The sequence below is a fragment of the Tachypleus tridentatus genome, unplaced genomic scaffold (assembly GCF_004210375.1).
Source record: "Tachypleus tridentatus isolate NWPU-2018 unplaced genomic scaffold, ASM421037v1 Hic_cluster_1, whole genome shotgun sequence".
NCBI lineage: Eukaryota > Metazoa > Arthropoda > Merostomata > Xiphosura > Limulidae > Tachypleus > Tachypleus tridentatus.
The window spans coordinates 24534541-24559489 of NW_027467777.1; the positions used below are offsets into that span (position 1 = coordinate 24534541).

At 33.8% G+C, this 24949-nt stretch overlaps 1 protein-coding gene across 1 annotated transcript in view; it reads right to left on the reverse strand.

Moving 5' to 3' along the window:
- Window positions 1-24949, reverse strand: part of LOC143241777 (sodium- and chloride-dependent taurine transporter-like) — a 143463-nt gene that overhangs the window by 74042 nt on the left and 44472 nt on the right. The window lies entirely within an intron of this gene.

Sequence of the window (24949 nt, forward strand, 5' to 3'; positions counted from 1 at the left end):
TTCATAAAAGTTTCAATAAACCAACACTAATGTAAAACATTGGACAAACAACAGCAGTGGAAAACACTTCATAAAATGTTTCAATAAACCACACTGTAAAACATTGGACAAACCACAGCAATAGAAATCAGTTCATAAAAAGTTTCAATAAACCAACACTAATGTAAAACATTGGACAAACCACAGCAGTGGAAAACACTTCATAAAAAGTTTCAATAAACCAACACTAATGTAATACATTGGACAAACCACATGAGTGGAAAACACTTCATAAAACGTTTCAATAAACCAACACTAATGTAAAACATTGGACAAACCACAGCAGTGGAAAACACTTCATAAAAGTTTCAATAAAACCCTAATGTAAAACATTGGACAAACCACAGCAGTGGAAAACACTTCATAAAAGTTTCAATAAACCACACTGTAAAACATTGGACAAACCACAGCAGTAAAAAACACTTCATAAAAGTTTCAATAAACCACACTGTAAAGCATTGGACAAACCACAGCAGTGGAAAACACTTCATAAAAAGTTTCAATAAACCAACACTGATGTAAAACATTGGACAAACCACAGCAGTAGAAATCACTTCATAAAAGTTTCAATAAACCACACTGTAAAGCATTGGACAAACCACAGCAGTGAAAACACTTCATAAAAGTTTCAATAAACCAACACTAATGTAAAACATTGGACAAACCACAGCAGTGGAAAACACTTCATAAAAGTTTCAATAAACCAAAACTAATGTAAAACATTGGACAAACCACAGAAGTGGAAAACACTTCATAAAAGTTTCAATAAACCACACTATAAAACATTGGACAAACCACAGCAGTAGAAAACACTTCATAAAAAGTTTCAATAAACCAACACTAATGTAAAACATTGGACAAACCACAGCAGTGGAAAACACTTCATAAAAGTTTCAATAAACCACACTGTAAAACATTGGACAAACCACAGCAGTGGAAAAGACTTCATAAAAGTTTCAATAAACCAACACTAATGTAAAACATTATACAAACCACAGCAGTGGAAAACACTTCGTAAAAAGTTTCAATAAACCAACACTAATGTAAAACATTGGACAAACCACAGCAGTGGAAAACACTTCATAAAAGTTTCAATAAACCAACACTAATGTAAAACATTGGACAAACCACAGCAGTGGAAAACACTTCATAAAAAGTTTCAGTAAACCACACTGTAAAGCATTGGACAAACCACAGCAGTGGAAAACACTTCATAAAAGTTTCAATAAACCACACTGTAAAACATTGGACAAACCACAGCAGTGGAAAACACTTCATAAAAGTTTCAATAAACCACACTGTAAAACATTGGACAAACCACAGCAGTGGAAAACACTTAATAAAAGTTTCAGTAAACCACACTGTAAAGCATTGGACAAACCACAGCAGTGAAAAACACTTCATAAAAAGTTTCATTAAACCACACTGTAAAGCATTGAAAAAACACAGCAGTGAAAAACACTCGATAAAAAGTTTCAATAAAACAACAGTAATGTAAAACATTGGACAAACCACAGCAGTGGAAAACACTTCATAAAAGGTTTCAATAAACCAACACTAATGTAAAGCATTGGACAAACCACAGCAGTGGAAAACACTTCATAAAAAGTTTCATTAAACCACACTGTAAAGCATTGGACAAACCACAGCAGTGAAAAACACTCCATAAAAAGTTTCAATAAAACAACAGTAATGTAAAACATTGGACAAACCACAGCAGTGGAAAACACTTCATAAAAGGTTTCAGTAAACCACACTGTAAAGCATTGGACAAACCACAGCAGTAGAAATCACTTCATAAAAAGTTTCAATAAACCACACTGTAAACCATTGGACAAACCACTTCATAAAAAGTTTCAATAAACCAACACTAATGTAAAACATTGGACAAACAACAGCAGTGGAAAACACTTCATAAAAAGTTTCATTAAACCACACTGTAAAGCATTGACAAACCACAGCAGTGGAAAACACTTCATAAAAAGTTTCAGTAAACCACACTGTAAAGCATTGGTCAAACCACTGCAGTGGAAAACATTTCATAAAAAGTTTCAGTAAACCACACTGTAAAGCATTGGACAAACCACAGCAGTGAAAAACACTTCATAAAAAGTTTCATTAAACCACACTGTAAAGCATTAAAAAAACACAGCAGTGAAAAACACTCGATAAAAAGTTTCAATAAAACAACAGTAATGTAAAACATTGGACAAACCACAGCAGTGGAAAACACTTCATAACAGGTTTCAATAAACCAACACTAATTTAAAACATTGGACAAACCACAGCAGTGGAAAACACTTCATAAATAATTTCAATAAACCACACTGTAAAACATTGGACAAACCACAGCAGTAGAAATCACTTCATAAAAAGTTTCAGTAAACCACACTGTAAAGCATTGAACAAACCACAGCAGTGGAAAACACTTCATAAAACGTTTTAATAAACCAACAATAATGTAAAACATTGGATAAACCACAGCAGTGGAAAACACTTCATAAAAAGTTTCAATAAACCAACACTAATGTAAAACATTGGACAAACCATGGCAGAGGAAAACACTTCATAAAATATTTAAGTAAACCACACTGTAAAGCATTGGCTAACCCAAACCAGTGGAAAAAACTTCATAAAACGTTTCAATAAACCAACACTACTGTAAAACATTGGACAAACCACAGCAATGGAAAACAGTTCATAAAAAGTTTCAATAAAAAAAACACTAATGTTAAACATTGGAAAAACCACAGCAGTGGAAAAGACTTCATAAAATGTTTCTATAAACCAACACTAATGTAATACATTGGACAAACCACATCACTGAAAAACACTTCATAAAAGGTTTAAATAAACCAACAGTAATGTAAAACATTATACAAACCACAGCAGTGGAAACGACTTCATAAAAAGTTTCAATAAACCAACACTAATGTAAAACATTGGACAAACCACAGAAGTGGAAAAGACTTCGTAAAAAGTTTCAATAAACCAACACTAATGTAAAACATTGGACAAAGACAGCAGTGGAAAACACTTCATAAGAGGTTTCAATAAACCAAAACTAATCTAAAACATTGGACAAACCACGACAGAGGAAAACACTTCATAAAACGTTTCAATAAACCAAGACTAATGTAAAGCATTGGACAAACCACAGTAGTGGAAAACACTTCATAAAAAGTTTCAGTAAACCACACTGAAAAGCATTGGACAAACCACTGCAGCAGAAAACACTTCATAAAAAGTTTCAGTAAACCACACTGTAAAGAATTGGACAAACCACATCATTAGAAAACACTTCATAAAAACTTCAGTAAATCACACTGTAAAGCATTGAACAAACTACAGCAGTAAAAATCACTTCATAAAAAGTTTCAATAAACCACACTGTAAAGCATTGGACAAACCACTTTATAAAAAGTTTCAATAAACCACCACTAATGTAATACATTGGACAAACAATAGCAGTGGAAAACACTTCATAAAATGTTTCAATAAACCAACACTAATGTAAAACATTGACAAACCACAGCAGTAGAAATCACTTCATAAAACGTTTCAATAAACCAACACTAATGTAAAACATTGGACAAACCACAGCAGTGGAAAAGACTTCATAAAAGTTTCAATAAACCAACACTAATGTAAAACATTGGACAAACCACAGTAGTGGAAAACACTTCATAAAAAGTTTTAATAAACCACACTGTAAAGCATTGGATAAACCACAGCAGTGGAAAAACTCTTCATAAAAGTTTCAATAAACCAACACTAAGGTAAAACATTGGACAAACCACAGCAGTGGAAAACACTTGAAAAAAAGTTTCAATAAACCAACACTAATGTAAAACATTGAAAAAACCAGAGCAGTGGAAAACACTTCATAAAAAGTTTCAGTAAACCACACTGTAATGCGTTGGACAAACCACTGAAGCAGAAATCACTTCATAAAAAGTTTCAATAAACCACACTGTAAAACATTGGACAAACCACAGCAGTGGAAAACACTTCATAAAACATTTCAGTAAACCACACTGTAAAACATTGGACAAACCACAGCATTGGAAAACACTTCATAAAAGTTTCAATAAACCACACTGTAAAGCATTGGACAAACCACAGCAGTAAAAAATCACTTCATAAAAGTTTCAATAAACCAACACTAATGTAAAACATTGGACAAACCACAGCAGTGGAAAACACTTCATAAAAGTTTCAATAAACCACACTGTAAAACATTGGACAAACCACAGCAGTGGAAATCACTTCATAAAAGTTTCAATAAACCAACACTAATGTAAAACATTGGACAAACCACAGCAGTGGAAAACACTTCATAAAAGTTTCAATAAACCAACACTAATGTAAAACATTGGACAAACCACAGCAGTGGAAAACACTTCATAAAAGTTTCAATAAACCAACACTAATGTAAAACATTGGACAAACCACAGCAGTGGAAAACACTTCATAAAAGTTTCAATAAACCAACACTAATGTAAAACATTGGACAAACCACAGCAGTGGAAAACACTTCATAAAAAGTTTCAATAAACCACACTGTAAAGCATTGGACAAACCACAGCAGTGGAAAACACTTCATAAAAAGTTTCAGTAAACCACACTGTAAAGCATTGGACAAACCAAAGCAGTGGAAAACACTTCATAAAAAGTTTCAATAAACCAACACTAATGTAAAACATTGGACAAACCACAGCAGTAGAAAACACTTCATAAAAAGTTTCAATAAACCAACACTAATGTAAAACATTGGACAAACCACAGCAGTGGAAAACACTTCATAAAAAGTTTCAATAAACCAACACTAATGTAAAACATTGGACAAACCACAGCAGTGGAAAACACTTCATAAAAAGTTTCAATAAACCACACTGTAAAGCATTGGACAAACCACAGCAGTAGAAAACACTTCATAAAAAGTTTCAATAAACCAACACTAATGTAAAACATTGGACAAACCACAGCAGTGGAAAACACTTCATAAAAAGTTTCAATAAACCACACTGTAAAGCATTGGACAAACCACAGCAGTAGAAAACACTTCATAAAAAGTTTCAATAAACCACACTGTAAAACATTGGACAAACCACAGCAGTAGAAAACACTTCATAAAAAGTTTCAATAAACCACACTGTAAAGCATTGGACAAACCACAGCAGTGGAAAACACTTCATAAAAGTTTCAATAAACCACACTGTAAAGCATTGGACAAACCACAGCAGTGGAAAACACTTCATAAAAAGTTTCAATAAACCACACTGTAAAAGCATTGGACAAACCACAGCAGTGGAAAACACTTCATAAAAAGTTTCAATAAACCAACACTAATGTAAAACATTGGACAAACCACAGCAGTGGAAAACACTTCATAAAAGGTTTCAATAAACCAACACTAATGTAAAACATTGGACAAACCACAGCAGTGGAAAACACTTCATAAAAGTTTCAATAAACCAACACTAATGTAAAACATTGGACAAACCACAGCAGTGGAAAACACTTCATAAAAAGTTTCAATAAACCAACACTAATGTAAAACATTGGACAAACCACAGCAGTGGAAAACACTTCATAAAAGTTTCAATAAACCACACTGTAAAACATTGGACAAACCACAGCAGTGGAAAACACTTCATAAAAGTTTCAATAAACCACACTGTAAAACATTGGACAAACCACAGCAGTGGAAAACACTTCATAAAAGTTTCAATAAACCACACTGTAAAGCATTGGACAAACCACAGCAGTGGAAAACACTTCATAAAAGTTTCAATAAAACAACACTAATGTAAAGCATTGGACAAACCACAGCAGTGGAAAACACTTCATAAAAGTTTCAATAAACCACACTGTAAAACATTGGACAAACCACAGCAGTGGAAAACACTTCATAAAAGTTTCAATAAACCACACTGTAAAACATTGGACAAACCACAGCAGTGGAAACACTTCATAAAAGTTTCAATAAACCAACACTAATGTAAAACATTGGACAAACCACAGCAGTGGAAAACACTTCATAAAAAGTTTCAATAAACCAACACTAATGTAAAACATTGGACAAACCACAGCAGTGGAAAACACTTCATAAAAAGTTTCAATAAACCAACACTAATGTAAAACATTGGACAAACCACAGCAGTGGAAAACACTTCATAAAAGTTTCAATAAACCAACACTAATGTAAAACATTGGACAAACCACAGCAGTGGAAAACACTTCATAAAAGTTTCAATAAACCACACTGTAAAACATTGGACAAACCACAGCAGTGGAAAACACTTCATAAAAAGTTTCAATAAACCACACTGTAAAGCATTGGACAAACCACAGCAGTGGAAAACACTTCATAAAAGGTTTCAATAAACCAACACTAATGTAAAACATTGGACAAACCACAGCAGTGGAAAACACTTCATAAAAGTTTCAATAAACCAACACTAATGTAAAACATTGGACAAACCACAGCAGTGGAAAACACTTCATAAAAAGTTTCAATAAACCAACACTAATGTAAAACATTGGACAAACCACAGCAGTGGAAAAGACTTCATAAAAAGTTTCAATAAACCAACACTAATGTAAAACATTGGACAAACCACAGCAGTGGAAAACACTTCATAAAAGTTTCAATAAACCAACACTAATGTAAAACATTGGACAAACCACAGCAGTGGAAAACACTTCATAAAAGTTTCAATAAACCAACACTAATGTAAAACATTGGACAAACCACAGCAGTGGAAAACACTTCATAAAAGTTTCAATAAACCACACTGTAACACATTGGACAAACCACAGCAGTGGAAAACACTTCATAAAAGTTTCAATAAACCACACTGTAAAGCATTGGACAAACCACAGCAGTGGAAAACACTTCATAAAAGTTTCAATAAACCACACTGTAAAACATTGGACAAACCACAGCAGTGGAAAACACTTCATAAAAGTTTCAGTAAACCACACTGTAAAGCATTGGACAAACCACAGCAGTGAAAACACTTCATAAAAGTTTCAATAAACCAAACTGTAAAGCATTGACAAACCACAGCAGTGGAAAACACTTCATAAAAGTTTCAATAAACCAACACTAATGTAAAACATTGGACAAACCACAGCAGTGGAAAACACTTCATAAAAGGTTTCAATAAACCAACACTAATGTAAAACATTGGACAAACCACAGCAGTGGAAAACACTTCATAAAAAGTTTCAATAAACCACACTGTAAAGCATTGGACAAACCACAGCAGTGGAAAACACTCCATAAAAAGTTTCAATAAAACAACAGTAATTTAAAACATTGGACAAACCACAGCAGTGGAAAACACTTCATAAAAAGTTTCAGTAAACCACACTGTAAAGCATTGGACAAACCACAGCAGTAGAAATCACTTCATAAAAAGTTTCAATTAACCACACTGTAAACCATTGGACAAACCACTTCATAAAAAGTTTCAATAAACCAACACTAATGTAAAACATTGGACAAACAACAGCAGTGGAAAACACTTCATAAAAATTTCAGTAAACCACACTGTATGGCATTGAACAAACCACAGCAGTGGAAAACACTTCATAAAAAGTTTCAATAAACCACACTGTAAAGCATTGGTCAAACCACTGCAGTGGAAAACATTTCATAAAAAGTTTCAGTAAACCACACTGTAAAGCATTGGACAAACCACAGCAGTGAAAAACACTTCATAAAAAGTTTCATTAAACCACACTGTAAAGCATTAAAAAAACACAGCAGTGAAAAACACTCGATAAAAAGTTTCAATAAAACAACAGTAATGTAAAACATTGGACAAACCACAGCAGTGGAAAACACTTCATAAAAGGTTTCAATAAACCAACACTAATGTAAAACATTGGACAAACCACAGCAGTGGAAAACACTTCATAAAAATTTCAATAAACCACACTGTAAAACATTGGACAAACCACAGCAGTAGAAATCACTTCATAAAAAGTTTCAATAAACCACACTGTAAAGCATTGGACAAACCACAGCAGTGGAAAACACTTCATAAAAGTTTCAATAAACCAACACTAATGTAAAACATTGGACAAACCACAGCAGTGGAAAACACTTCATAAAAAGTTTCAATAAACCAACACTAATGTAAAACATTGGACAAACCATGGCAGAGGAAAACACTTCATAAAATATTTCAGTAAACCACACTGTAAAGCATTGAACAAACCACAGCAGTGAAAAACACTCCATAAAAAGTTTCAATAAACCAACACTACTGTAAAACATTGGACAAACCACAGCAGTGGAAAACACTTCATAAAAAGTTTCAATAAAAAAAACACTAATGTTAAACATTGGAAAAACCACAGCAGTGGAAAAGACTTCATAAAATGTTTCTATAAACCAACACTAATGTAATACATTGGACAAACCACATCACTGAAAAACACTTCATAAAAGGTTTAAATAAACCAACAGTAATGTAAAACATTATACAAACCACAGCAGTGGAAACGACTTCATAAAAAGTTTCAATAAACCAACACTAATGTAAAACATTGGACAAACCACAGAAGTGGAAAAGACTTCGTAAAAAGTTTCAATAAACCAACACTAATGTAAAACATTGGACAAAGACAGCAGTGGAAAACACTTCATAAGAGGTTTCAATAAACCAAAACTAATCTAAAACATTGGACAAACCACGACAGAGGAAAACACTTCATAAAACGTTTCAATAAACCAAGACTAATGTAAAGCATTGGACAAACCACAGTAGTGGAAAACACTTCATAAAAAGTTTCAGTAAACCACACTGAAAAGCATTGGACAAACCACTGCAGCAGAAAACACTTCATAAAAAGTTTCAGTAAACCACACTGTAAAGAATTGGACAAACCACATCATTAGAAAACACTTCATAAAAACTTCAGTAAATCACACTGTAAAGCATTGAACAAACTACAGCAGTAAAAATCACTTCATAAAAAGTTTCAATAAACCACACTGTAAAGCATTGGACAAACCACTTTATAAAAAGTTTCAATAAACCACCACTAATGTAATACATTGGACAAACAATAGCAGTGGAAAACACTTCATAAAATGTTTCAATAAACCAACACTAATGTAAAACATTGGAGAAACCACAGCAGTAGAAATCACTTCATAAAACGTTTCAATAAACCAACACTAATGTAAAACATTGGACAAACCACACCAGTGGAAAAGACTTCGTAAAAAGTTTCAATAAACCAACACTAATGTAAAACATTGGACAAACCACAGTGGAAAACACTTCATAAAAGTTTTAATAAACCACACTGTAAAGCATTGGATAAACCACAGCAGTGGAAAAACTCTTCATAAAAGTTTCAATAAACCAACACTAAGGTAAAACATTGGACAAACCACAGCAGTGGAAAACACTTGCAAAAAAGTTTCAATAAACCAACACTAATGTAAAACATTGAAAAACCACAGCAGTGGAAAACACTTCATAAAAAGTTTCAGTAAACCACACTGTAATGCGTTGGACAAACCACTGAAGCAGAAATCACTTCATAAAAAGTTTCAATAAACCACACTGTAAAACATTGGACAAACCACAGCAGTAGAAAACACTTCATAAAACATTTCAGTAAACCACACTGTAAACCATTGGACAAACCACAGCATTGGAAAACACTTCATAAAAACTTCAGTAAATTGCACTGTAAAGCATTGGACAAACCACAGCAGTAAAAATCACTTCATAAAAAGTTTCAATAAACCAACACTAATGTAATACATTGGACAAACAACAGCAGTGGAAAACACTTCATAAAATGTTTCAATAAACCACACTGTAAAACACTGGACAAACCACAGCAATAGAAATCACTTCATAAAAAGTTTCAATAAACCAACACTAATGTAAAACATTGGACAAACCACAGCAGTGGAAAACACTTCATAAAAAGTTTCAATAAACCAACACTAATGTAAAACATTGGACAAACCACAGCAGTAGAAAACACTTCATAAAAAGTTTCAATAAACCAACACTAATGTAAAACATTGGACAAACCACAGCAGTGGAAAACACTTCATAAAAGTTTCAATAAAACCCACTGTCATGGACAAAAGCAGTGGAAAACACTTCATAAAAAGTTTTTAAACCACACTGTAAAGCATTGGACAAACCACAGTAGTAAAAATCACTTGATAAATAGTTTCAATAATCCACACTGTAAAGCATTGGACAAACCACAGCAGTGGAAAACACTTCATAAAAAGTTTCAATAAACCAACACTGATGTAAAACATTGGACAAACCACAGCAGTAGAAACACTTCATAAAAGTTTCAATAAACACTGTAAACATTGACAAACCACAGCAGTAGAAAACACTTCATAAAAGTTTCAATAAACCAACACTAATGTAAAACATTGGACAAACCACAGCAGTGGAAAACACTTCATAAAAGTTTCAATAAACCAACACTAATGTAAAACATTGGATAAACCACAGCAGTAGAAATCACTTCATAAAAGTTTCAATAAACCACACTGTAAAGCATTGGACAAACCACAGCAGTAGAAAACACTTCATAAAAAGTTTCAATAAACCAACACTAATGTAAAACATTGGACAAACCACAGCAGTGGAAAACACTTCATAAAAAGTTTCAATAAACCACACTGTAAAGCATTGGACAAAACATAGCAGTGGAAAACACTTCATAAAAGTTTCAATAAACCACACTATAAAATATTGGACAAACCACAGCAGTAGAAAACACTTCATAAAAAGTTTCAATAAACCACACTGTAAAGCACTGGACAAACCACAGCAGTGGAAAACACTTCATAAAAAGTTTCAATAAACCACACTGTAAAGCATTGGACAAACCACTGCAGTCAAATCACTTCATAAAAAATTTCAGTAAACCACACTGTAAAGCATTGGACAAACCACAGCAGTGGAAAACACTTCATAAAAAGTTTCAATAAACCAACACTAATGTAAAACATTGGACAAACCACATCACTGAAAAACACTTCATAAAAGGTTTCAATAAACCAACACTAATGTAAAACATTGGACAAACCACAGCAGTGGAAAACACTTCATAAAAGTTTCAATAAACCAACACTAATGTAAAACATTGGACAAACCACAGCAGTGGAAAACACTTCGTAAAAAGTTTCAATAAACCAACACTAATGTAAAACATTGGACAAACCACAGCAGTGGAAAAGACTTCATAAAAAGTTTCAATAAACCACACTGTAAAACATTGGACAAACCACAGCAGTGGAAAACACTTCATAAAAAGTTTCAATAAACCACACTGTAAAGCATTGGACAAACCACAGCAGTGGAAAACACTTCATAAAAAGTTTCAATAAACCACACTGTAAAGCATTGGACAAACCACAGCAGTGTGAAAACACTTCATAAAAGTTTCAATAAACCAACACTAATGTAAAACATTGGACAAACCACAGCAGTGGAAAACACTTCATAAAAGTTTCAATAAACCAACACTAATGTAAAACATTGGACAAACCACAGCAGTAGAAAACCCTTCATAAAAAGTTTCAATAAACCACACTGTAAAGCATTGGACAAACCACAGCAGTGAAAACACTTCATAAAAGTTTCAACAAACCACACTGTAAACCATTGGACAAACCACAGCAGTGGAAAACACTTCATAAAAGTTTCAATAAACCACTAATGTAAAACATTGGACAAACCACAGCAGTGGAAAACACTTCATAAAAGTTTCAATAAACCACACTGTAAAGCATTGGACAAACCACAGCAGTGGAAAACACTTCATAAAAGTTTCAATAAACCAACACTAATGTAAAACATTGGACAAACCACAGCAGTGGAAAACACTTCATAAAAGTTTCAATAAACCAACACTAATGTAAAACATTGGACAAACCACAGCAGTGGAAAACACTTCATAAAAGTTTCAATAAACCACACTGTAAAACATTGGACAAACCACAGCAGTGGAAAACACTTCATAAAAGTTTCAATAAACCACACTGTAAAGCATTGGACAAACCACAGCAGTGGAAAACACTTCATAAAAGTTTCAATAAAACCACACTGTAAAACATTGGACAAACCACAGCAGTGGAAAACACTTCATAAAAGTTTCAATAAACCAACACTAATGTAAAACATTGGACAAACCACAGCAGTGGAAAACACTTCATAAAAGTTTCAATAAACCAACACTAATGTAAAACATTGGACAAACCACAGCAGTGGAAAACACTTCATAAAAGTTTCAATAAACCAACACTAATGTAAAACATTGGACAAACCACAGCAGTGGAAAACACTTCATAAAAGTTTCAATAAACCACACTGTAAAACATTGGACAAACCACAGCAGTGGAAAACACTTCATAAAAGTTTCAATAAACCACACTGTAAAGCATTGGACAAACCACAGCAGTGGAAAACACTTCATAAAAGTTTCAATAAACCAACACTAATGTAAAACATTGGACAAACCACAGCAGTGGAAAACACTTCATAAAAGTTTCAATAAACCAACACTAATGTAAAACATTGGACAAACCACAGCAGTGGAAAACACTTCATAAAAAGTTTCAATAAACCAACACTAATGTAAAACATTGGACAAACCACAGCAGTGGAAAACACTTCATAAAAGTTTCAATAAACCAACACTAATGTAAAACATTGGACAAACCACAGCAGTGGAAAACACTTCATAAAAGTTTCAATAAACCAACACTAATGTAAAACATTGGACAAACCACAGCAGTGGAAAACACTTCATAAAAGTTTCAATAAACCAACACTAATGTAAAACATTGGACAAACCACAGCAGTGGAAAACACTTCATAAAAGTTTCAATAAACCAACACTAATGTAAAACATTGGACAAACCACAGCAGTGGAAAACACTTCATAAAAGTTTCAATAAACCACACTGTAAAACATTGGACAAACCACAGCAGTGGAAAACACTTCATAAAAGTTTCAATAAACCACACTGTAAAACATTGGACAAACCACAGCAGTGGAAAACACTTCATAAAAGTTTCAATAAACCACACTGTAAAGCATTGGACAAACCACAGCAGTGGAAAACACTTCATAAAAGTTTCAATAAACCACACTGTAAAGCATTGGACAAACCACAGCAGTGGAAAACACTTCATAAAAGTTTCAATAAACCACACTGTAAAGCATTGGACAAACCACAGCAGTGGAAAACACTTCATAAAAGTTTCAATAAACCACACTGTAAAGCATTGGACAAACCACAGCAGTAAAACACTTCATAAAAAGTTTCAATAAACCACACTGTAAAACATTGGACAAACCACAGCAGTGGAAAACACTTCATAAAAGTTTCAATAAACCAACACTAATGTAAAACATTGGACAAACCACAGCAGTGGAAAACACTTCATAAAAGTTTCAATAAACCAAACACAGTGGAAAACACTTCATGTAAAACATTGGACAAACCACAGCAGTGGAAAACACTTCATAAAAGTTTCAATAAACCAACACTAATGTAAAACATTGGACAAACCACAGCAGTGGAAAACACTTCATAAAAGTTTCAATAAACCACACTGTAAAGCATTGGACAAACCACAGCAGTGGAAAACACTTCATAAAAGTTTCAATAAACCACACTGTAAAGCATTGGACAAACCACAGCAGTGGAAAACACTTCATAAAAGTTTCAATAAACCACACTGTAAAACATTGGACAAACCACAGCAGTGGAAAACACTTCATAAAAGTTTCAATAAACCACACTGTAAAGCATTGGACAAACCACAGCAGTGGAAAACACTTCATAAAAGTTTCAATAAACCACACTGTAAAACATTGGACAAACCACAGCAGTGGAAAACACTTCATAAAAGTTTCAATAAACCACACTGTAAAACATTGGACAAACCACAGCAGTGGAAAACACTTCATAAAAGTTTCAATAAACCAACACTAATGTAAAACATTGGACAAACCACAGCAGTGGAAAACACTTCATAAAAGTTTCAATAAACCAACACTAATGTAAAACATTGGACAAACCACAGCAGTGGAAAACACTTCATAAAAGTTTCAATAAACCAACACTAATGTAAAACATTGGACAAACCACAGCAGTGGAAAACACTTCATAAAAAGTTTCAATAAACCAACACTAATGTAAAACATTGGACAAACCACAGCAGTGGAAAACACTTCATAAAAAGTTTCAATAAACCACACTGTAAAACATTGGACAAACCACAGCAGTGGAAAACACTTCATAAAATGTTTCAATAAACCACACTGTAAAACATTGGACAAACCACAGCAGTGGAAAACACTTCATAAAAGTTTCAATAAACCACACTGTAAAGCATTGGACAAACCACAGCAGTGGAAAACACTTCATAAAAGTTTCAATAAACCACACTGTAAAGCATTGGACAAACCACAGCAGTGGAAAACACTTCATAAAAAGTTTCAATAAACCAACACTAATGTAAAACATTGGACAAACCACAGCAGTGGAAAACACTTCATAAAGAGTTTCAATAAACCAACACTAATGTAAAACATTGGACAAACCACAGCAGTGGAAAACACTTCATAAAAGTTTCAATAAAACACTAATGTAAAACAGACAAACCACAGCAGTGGAAAACACTTCATAAAAGTTTCAATAAACCAACACTAATGTAAAACATTGGACAAACAGAGCAGTGGAAAACACTTCATAAAAGTTTCAATAAACCACACTGTAAAACATTGGACAAACCACAGCAGTGGAAAACACTTCATAAAAAGTTTCATTAAACCACACTGTAAAGCATTGGACAAACCACAGCAGTGGAAAACACTTCATAAAAAGTTTCAATAAACCACACTGTAAAGCACTGGACAAACCACAGCAGTGGAAAACACTTCATAAAAAGTTTCAATAAACCAACACTAATGTAAAACATTGGACAAACCACAGCAGTGGAAAACACTTCATAAAAGTTTCAATAAACCAATACTAATGTAAAACATTGGACAAACCACAGCAGTGGAAAAGACTTCATAAAGAGTTTCAATAAACCAACACTAATGTAAAACATTGGACAAACCACAGCAGTGGAAAACACTTCGTAAAAAGTTTCAATAAACCAACACTAATGTAAAACATTGGACAAACCACAGCAGTGGAAAACACTTCATAAAAAGTTTCAATAAACCACACTGTAAAGCATTGGACAAACCACAGCAGTGGAAAACACTTCATAAAAGTTTCAATAAACCACACTGTAAAACATTGGACAAACCACAGCAGTGGAAAACACTTCATAAAAGTTTCAATAAACCACACTGTAAAGCATTGGACAAACCACAGCAGTAGAAAACACTTCATAAAAAGTTTCAATAAACCACACTGTAAAGCATTGGACAAACCACAGCAGTAAAAATCACTTCATAAATAGTTTCAATAATCCACACTGTAAAGCATTGGACAAACCACAGCAGTAGAAAACACTTCATAAAAAGTGTCAATAAACCAACACTAATGTAAAACATTGGACAAACCACAGCAGTGGAAAACACTTCATAAAAGTTTCAATAAACCAACACTAATGTAAAACATTGGACAAACCACAGCAGTGGAAAACACTTCATAAAAGTTTCAATAAACCAACACTAATGTAAAACATTGGACAAACCACAGCAGTGGAAAACACTTCATAAAAGTTTCAATAAACCACACTGTAAAACATTGGACAAACCACAGCAGTGGAAAACACTTCATAAAAGTTTCAATAAACCACACTGTAAAGCATTGGACAAACCACAGCAGTGGAAAACACTTCATAAAAGTTTCAATAAACCAACACTGTAAAACATTGGACAAACCACAGCAGTGGAAAACACTTCATAAAAGTTTCAATAAACCAACACTAATGTAAAACATTGGACAAACCACAGCAGTGGAAAACACTTCATAAAAGTTTCAATAAACCACACTGTAAAACATTGGACAAACCACAGCAGTGGAAAACACTTCATAAAAGTTTCAATAAACCAACACTAATGTAAAACATTGGACAAACCACAGCAGTGGAAAACACTTCATAAAAGTTTCAATAAACCAGTGGAAAACACACAATAAACCACACTGTAAAGCATTGGACAAACCACAGCAGTGGAAAACACTTCATAAAAGTTTCAATAAACCACACTGTAAAACATTGGACAAACCACAGCAGTGGAAAACACTTCATAAAAGTTTCAATAAACCACACTGTAAAGCATTGGACAAACCACAGCAGTGGAAAACACTTCATAAAAGTTTCAATAAACCACACTGTAAAGCATTGGACAAACCACAGCAGTGGAAAACACTTCATAAAAAGTTTCAATAAACCACACTGTAAAGCATTGGACAAACCACAGCAGTGGAAAACACTTCATAAAAGTTTCAATAAACCACACTGTAAAACATTGGACAAACCACAGCAGTGGAAAACACTTCATAAAAGTTTCAATAAACCAACACTAATGTAAAACATTGGACAAACCACAGCAGTGGAAAACACTTCATAAAAGTTTCAATAAACCAACACTAATGTAAAACATTGGACAAACCACAGCAGTGGAAAACACTTCATAAAAGTTTCAATAAACCAACACTAATGTAAAACATTGGACAAACCACAGCAGTGGAAAACACTTCATAAAAGTTTCAATAAAAACACTGTAAAAGCATTGGACAAACCACAGCAGTGGAAAACACTTCATAAAAGTTTCAATAAACCACACTGTAAAGCATTGGACAAACCACAGCAGTTGAAAACATTTCATAAAATGTTTCAATAAACCACACTGTAAAACATTGGACAAACCACAGCAGTGGAAAACACTTCATAAAAGTTTCAATAAACCAACACTAATGTAAAACATTGGACAAACCACAGCAGTGGAAAACACTTCATAAAAAGTTTCAATAAACCAACACTAATGTAAAACATTGGACAAACCACAGCAGTGGAAAACACTTCATAAAAAGTTTCAATAAACCAACACTAATGTAAAACATTGGACAAACCACAGCAGTGGAAAACACTTCATAAAAGTTTCAATAAACCACTAATGTAAAACATTGGACAAACCACAGCAGTGGAAAACACTTCATAAAAGTTTCAATAAACCACACTGTAAAACATTGGACAAACCACAGCAGTGGAAAACACTTCATAAAAGTTTCAATAAACCACACTGTAAAGCATTGGACAAACCACAGCAGTGGAAAACACTTCATAAAAAGTTTCAATAAACCACACTGTAAAACATTGGACAAACCACAGCAGTAGAAAACACTTCATAAAAAGTTTCAATAAACCACACTGTAAAGCATTGGACAAACCACAGCAGTGGAAAACACTTCATAAAAGTTTCAATAAACCACACTGTAAAGCATTGGACAAACCACAGCAGTAAAAATCACTTGATAAATAGTTTCAATAAACCACACTGTAAAGCATTGGACAAACCACAGCAGTGGAAAACACTTCATAAAAAGTTTCAATAAACCAACACTAATGTAAAACATTGGACAAACCACAGCAGTGGAAAACACTTCATAAAAAGTTTCAATAAACCAACACTAATGTAAAACATTGGACAAACCACAGCAGTGGAAAACACTTCATAAAAGTTTCAATAAACCAACACTAATGTAAAACATTGGACAAACCACAGCAGTGGAAAACACTTCATAAAAGTTTCAATAAACCAACACTAATGTAAAACATTGGACAAACCACAGCAGTGGAAAACACTTCATAAAAGTTTCAATAAACCAACACTAATGTAAAACATTGGACAAACCACAGCAGTGGAAAACACTTCATAAAAGTTTCAATAAACCACACTGTAAAACATTGGACAAACCACAGCAGTGGAAAACACTTCATAAAAGTTTCAATAAACCACACTGTAAAGCATTGGACAAACCACAGCAGTGGAAAACACTTCATAAAAGTTTCAATAAACCACACTGTAAAGCATTGGACAAACCACAGCAGTGGAAAACACTTCATAAAAGTTTCAATAAACCACACTGTAAAGCATTGGACAAACCACAGCAGTGGAAAACACTTCATAAAAGTTTCAATAAACCACACTGTAAAGCATTGGACAAACCACAGCAGTGGAAAACACTTCATAAAAGTTTCAATAAACCACACTGTAAAACATTGGACAAACCACAGCAGTGGAAAACACTTCATAAAAGTTTCAATAAACCACACTGTAAAACATTGGACAAACCACAGCAGTGGAAAACACTTCATAAAAGTTTCAATAAACCAACACTAATGTAAAACATTGGACAAACCACAGCAGTGGAAAACACTTCATAAAAGTTTCAATAAACCACACTAATGTAAAACATTGGACAAACCACAGCAGTGGAAAACACTTCATAAAAGTTTCAATAAACCAACACTAATGTAAAACATTGGACAAACCACAGCAGTGGAAAACACTTCATAAAAGTTTCAATAAACCACACTGTAAAACATTGGACAAACCACAGCAGTGGAAAACACTTCATAAAAGTTTCAATAAACCACACTGTAAAACATTGGACAAACCACAGCAGTGGAAAACACTTCATAAAAGTTTCAATAAACCACACTGTAAAACATTGGACAAACCACAGCAGTGGAAAACACTTCATAAAAGTTTCAATAAACCAACACTAATGTAAAACATTGGACAAACCACAGCAGTGGAAAACACTTCATAAAAGTTTCAATAAACCAACACTAATGTAAAACATTGGACAAACCACAGCAGTGGAAAACACTTCATAAAAGTTTCAATAAACCAACACTAATGTAAAACATTGGACAAACCACAGCAGTGGAAAACACTTCATAAAAGTTTCAATAAACCACACTGTAAAGCATTGGACAAACCACAGCAGTGGAAAACACTTCATAAAAGTTTCAATAAACCACACTGTAAAACATTGGACAAACCACAGCAGTGGAAAACACTTCATAAAAGTTTCAATAAACCAACACTAATGTAAAACATTGGACAAACCACAGCAGTGGAAAACACTTCATAAAAGTTTCAATAAACCAACACTAATGTAAAACATTGGACAAACCACAGCAGTGGAAAACACTTCATAAAAGTTTCAATAAACCAACACTAATGTAAAACATTGGACAAACCACAGCAGTGGAAAACACTTCATAAAAGTTTCAATAAACCAACACTAATGTAAAACATTGGACAAACCACAGCAGTGGAAAACACTTCATAAAAGTTTCAATAAACCACACTGTAAAGCATTGGACAAACCACAGCAGTGGAAAACACTTCATAAAAGTTTCAATAAACCACACTGTAAAACATTGGACAAACCACAGCAGTGGAAAACACTTCATAAAAGTTTCAATAAACCACACTGTAAAGCATTGGACAAACCACAGCAGTGGAAAACACTTCATAAAAGTTTCAATAAACCACACTGTAAAGCATTGGACAAACCACAGCAGTGGAAAACACTTCATAAAAGTTTCAATAAACCACACTGTAAAACATTGGACAAACCACAGCAGTGGAAAACACTTCATAAAAGTTTCAATAAACCAACACTAATGTAAAACATTGGACAAACCACAGCAGTGGAAAACACTTCATAAAAGTTTCAATAAACCACACTGTAAAACATTGGACAAACCACAGCAGTGGAAAACACTTCATAAAAGTTTCAATAAACCACACTGTAAAACATTGGACAAACCACAGCAGTGGAAAACACTTCATAAAAGTTTCAATAAACCACACTGTAAAACATTGGACAAACCACAGCAGTGGAAAACACTTCATAAAAGTTTCAATAAACCACACTGTAAAGCATTGGACAAACCACAGCAGTGGAAAACACTTCATAAAAGTTTCAATAAACCACACTGTAAAACATTGGACAAACCACAGCAGTGGAAAACACTTCATAAAAGTTTCAATAAACCACACTGTAAAACATTGGACAAACCACAGCAGTGGAAAACACTTCATAAAAGTTTCAATAAACCACACTGTAATGCATTGGACAAACCACAGCAGTGGAAAACACTTCATAAAAGTTTCAATAAACCAACACTAATGTAAAACATTGGACAAACCACAGCAGTGGAAAACACTTCATAAAAGTTTCAATAAACCAACACTAATGTAAAACATTGGACAAACCACAGCAGTGGAAAACACTTCATAAAAGTTTCAATAAACCACACTGTAAAACATTGGACAAACCACAGCAGTGGAAAACACTTCATAAAAGTTTCAATAAACCACACTGTAAAACATTGGACAAACCACAGCAGTGGAAAACACTTCATAAAAGTTTCAATAAACCACACTGTAAAGCATTGGACAAACCACAGCAGTGGAAAACACTTCATAAAAGTTTCAATAAACCAACACTAATGTAAAACATTGGACAAACCACAGCAGTGGAAAACACTTCATAAAAGTTTCAATAAACCAACACTAATGTAAAACATTGGACAAACCACAGCAGTGGAAAACACTTCATAAAAGTTTCAATAAACCAACACTAATGTAAAACATTGGACAAACCACAGCAGTGGAAAACACTTCATAAAAGTTTCAATAAACCACACTGTAAAGCATTGGACAAACCACAGCAGTGGAAAACACTTCATAAAAGTTTCAATAAACCACACTGTAAAACATTGGACAAACCACAGCAGTGGAAAACACTTCATAAAAGTTTCAATAAACCAACACTAATGTAAAACATTGGACAAACCACAGCAGTGGAAAACACTTCATAAAAGTTTCAATAAACCAACACTAATGTAAAACATTGGACAAACCACAGCAGTGGAAAACACTTCATAAAAGTTTCAATAAACCAACACTAATGTAAAACATTGGACAAACCACAGCAGTGGAAAACACTTCATAAAAGTTTCAATAAACCAACACTAATGTAAAACATTGGACAAACCACAGCAGTGGAAAACACTTCATAAAAGTTTCAATAAACCACACTGTAAAGCATTGGACAAACCACAGCAGTGGAAAACACTTCATAAAAGTTTCAATAAACCACACTGTAAAGCATTGGACAAACCACAGCAGTGGAAAACACTTCATAAAAGTTTCAATAAACCACACTGTAAAGCATTGGACAAACCACAGCAGTGGAAAACACTTCATAAAAGTTTCAATAAACCACACTGTAAAGCATTGGACAAACCACAGCAGTGGAAAACACTTCATAAAAGTTTCAATAAACCACACTGTAAAGCATTGGACAAACCACAGCAGTGGAAAACACTTCATAAAAGTTTCAATAAACCACACTGTAAAACATTGGACAAACCACAGCAGTGGAAAACACTTCATAAAAGTTTCAATAAACCAACACTAATGTAAAACATTGGACAAACCACAGCAGTGGAAAACACTTCATAAAAGTTTCAATAAACCAACACTAATGTAAAACATTGGACAAACCACAGCAGTGGAAAACACTTCATAAAAGTTTCAATAAACCACACTGTAAAGCATTGGACAAACCACAGCAGTGGAAAACACTTCATAAAAGTTTCAATAAACCACACTGTAAAACATTGGACAAACCACAGCAGTGGAAAACACTTCATAAAAGTTTCAATAAACCACACTGTAAAGCATTGGACAAACCACAGCAGTGGAAAACACTTCATAAAAGTTTCAATAAACCACACTGTAAAGCATTGGACAAACCACAGCAGTGGAAAACACTTCATAAAAGTTTCAATAAACCACACTGTAAAACATTGGACAAACCACAGCAGTGGAAAACACTTCATAAAAGTTTCAATAAACCACACTGTAAAGCATTGGACAAACCACAGCAGTGGAAAACACTTCATAAAAGTTTCAATAAACCACACTGTAAAGCATTGGACAAACCACAGCAGTGGAAAACACTTCATAAAAGTTTCAATAAACCAACACTAATGTAAAACATTGGACAAACCACAGCAGTGGAAAACACTTCATAAAAGTTTCAATAAACCAACACTAATGTAAAACATTGGACAAACCACAGAAGTGGAAAACACTTCATAAAAGTTTCAATAAACCACACTGTAAAACATTGGACAAACCACAGCAGTGGAAAACACTTCATAAAAGTTTCAATAAACCACACTGTAAAACATTGGACAAACCACAGCAGTGGAAAACACTTCATAAAAGTTTCAATAAACCACACTGTAAAACATTGGACAAACCACAGCAGTGGAAAACACTTCATAAAAGTTTCAATAAACCAACACTAATGTAAAACATTGGACAAACCACAGCAGTGGAAAACACTTCATAAAAGTTTCAATAAACCAACACTAATGTAAAACATTGGACAAACCACAGCAGTGGAAAACACTTCATAAAAAGTTTCAATAAACCAACACTAATGTAAAACATTGGACAAACCACAGCAGTGGAAAACACTTCATAAAAAGTTTCAATAAACCACACTGTAAAGCATTGGACAAACCACAGCAGTGGAAAACACTTCATAAAAGTTTCAATAAACCACACTGTAAAACATTGGACAAACCACAGCAGTGGAAAACACTTCATAAAAGTTTCAATAAACCAACACTAATGTAAAACATTGGACAAACCACAGCAGTGGAAAACACTTCATAAAAAGTTTCAATAAACCAACACTAATGTAAAACATTGGACAAACCACAGCAGTGGAAAACACTTCATAAAAGTTTCAATAAACCAACACTAATGTAAAACATTGGACAAACCACAGCAGTGGAAAACACTTCATAAAAAGTTTCAATAAACCACACTGTAAAGCATTGGACAAACCACAGCAGTGGAAAACACTTCATAAAAGTTTCAATAAACCACACTGTAAAACATTGGACAAACCACAGCAGTGGAAAACACTTCATAAAAGTTTCAATAAACCACACTGTAAAGCATTGGACAAACCACAGCAGTGGAAAACACTTCATAAAAGTTTCAATAAACCACACTGTAAAGCATTGGACAAACCACAGCAGTGGAAAACACTTCATAAAAGGTTTCAATAAACCAACACTAATGTAAAACATTGGACAAACCACAGCAGTGGAAAACACTTCATAAAAGTTTCAATAAACCACACTGTAAAGCATTGGACAAACCACAGCAGTGGAAAACACTTCATAAAAGTTTCAATAAACCACACTGTAAAACATTGGACAAACCACAGCAGTGGAAAACACTTCATAAAAGTTTCAATAAACCACACTGTAAAGCATTGGACAAACCACAGCAGTGGAAAACACTTCATAAAAGTTTCAATAAACCACACTGTAAAGCATTGGACAAACCACAGCAGTGGAAAACACTTCATAAAAGTTTCAATAAACCACACTGTAAAACATTGGACAAACCACAGCAGTGGAAAACACTTCATAAAAGTTTCAATAAACCACACTGTAAAGCATTGGACAAACCACAGCAGTGGAAAACACTTCATAAAAGTTTCAATAAACCACACTGTAAAGCATTGGACAAACCACAGCAGTGGAAAACACTTCATAAAAGTTTCAATAAACCAACACTAATGTAAAACATTGGACAAACCACAGCAGTGGAAAACACTTCATAAAAGTTTCAATAAACCAACACTAATGTAAAACATTGGACAAACCACAGCAGTGGAAAACACTTCATAAAAGTTTCAATAAACCACACTGTAAAACATTGGACAAACCACAGCAGTGGAAAACACTTCATAAAAGTTTCAATAAACCACACTGTAAAACATTGGACAAACCACAGCAGTGGAAAACACTTCATAAAAGTTTCAATAAACCAACACTAATGTAAAACATTGGACAAACCACAGCAGTGGAAAACACTTCATAAAAGTTTCAATAAACCACACTAATGTAAAACATTGGACAAACCACAGCAGTGGAAAACACTTCATAAAAGTTTCAATAAACCACACTGTAAAACATTGGACAAACCACAGCAGTGGAAAACACTTCATAAAAGTTTCAATAAACCAACACTAATGTAAAACATTGGACAAACCACAGCAGTGGAAAACACTTCATAAAAGTTTCAATAAACCACACTGTAAAGCATTGGACAAACCACAGCAGTGGAAAACACTTCATAAAAGTTTCAATAAACCACACTGTAAAGCATTGGACAAACCACAGCAGTGGAAAACACTTCATAAAAGTTTCAATAAACCAACACTAATGTAAAACATTGGACAAACCACAGCAGTGGAAAACACTTCATAAAAGTTTCAATAAACCAACACTAATGTAAAACATTGGACAAACCACAGCAGTGGAAAACACTTCATAAAAGTTTCAATAAACCAACACTAATGTAAAACATTGGACAAACCACAGCAGTGGAAAACACTTCATAAAAGTTTCAATAAACCAACACTAATGTAAAACATTGGACAAACCACAGCAGTGGAAAACACTTCATAAAAGTTTCAATAAACCACACTGTAAAGCATTGGACAAACCACAGCAGTGGAAAACACTTCATAAAAGTTTCAATAAACCACACTGTAAAACATTGGACAAACCACAGCAGTGGAAAACACTTCATAAAAGTTTCAATAAACCACACTGTAAAGCATTGGACAAACCACAGCAGTGGAAAACACTTCATAAAAGTTTCAATAAACCACACTGTAAAGCATTGGACAAACCACAGCAGTGGAAAACACTTCATAAAAGTTTCAATAAACCACACTGTAAAGCATTGGACAAACCACAGCAGTGGAAAACACTTCATAAAAGTTTCAATAAACCAC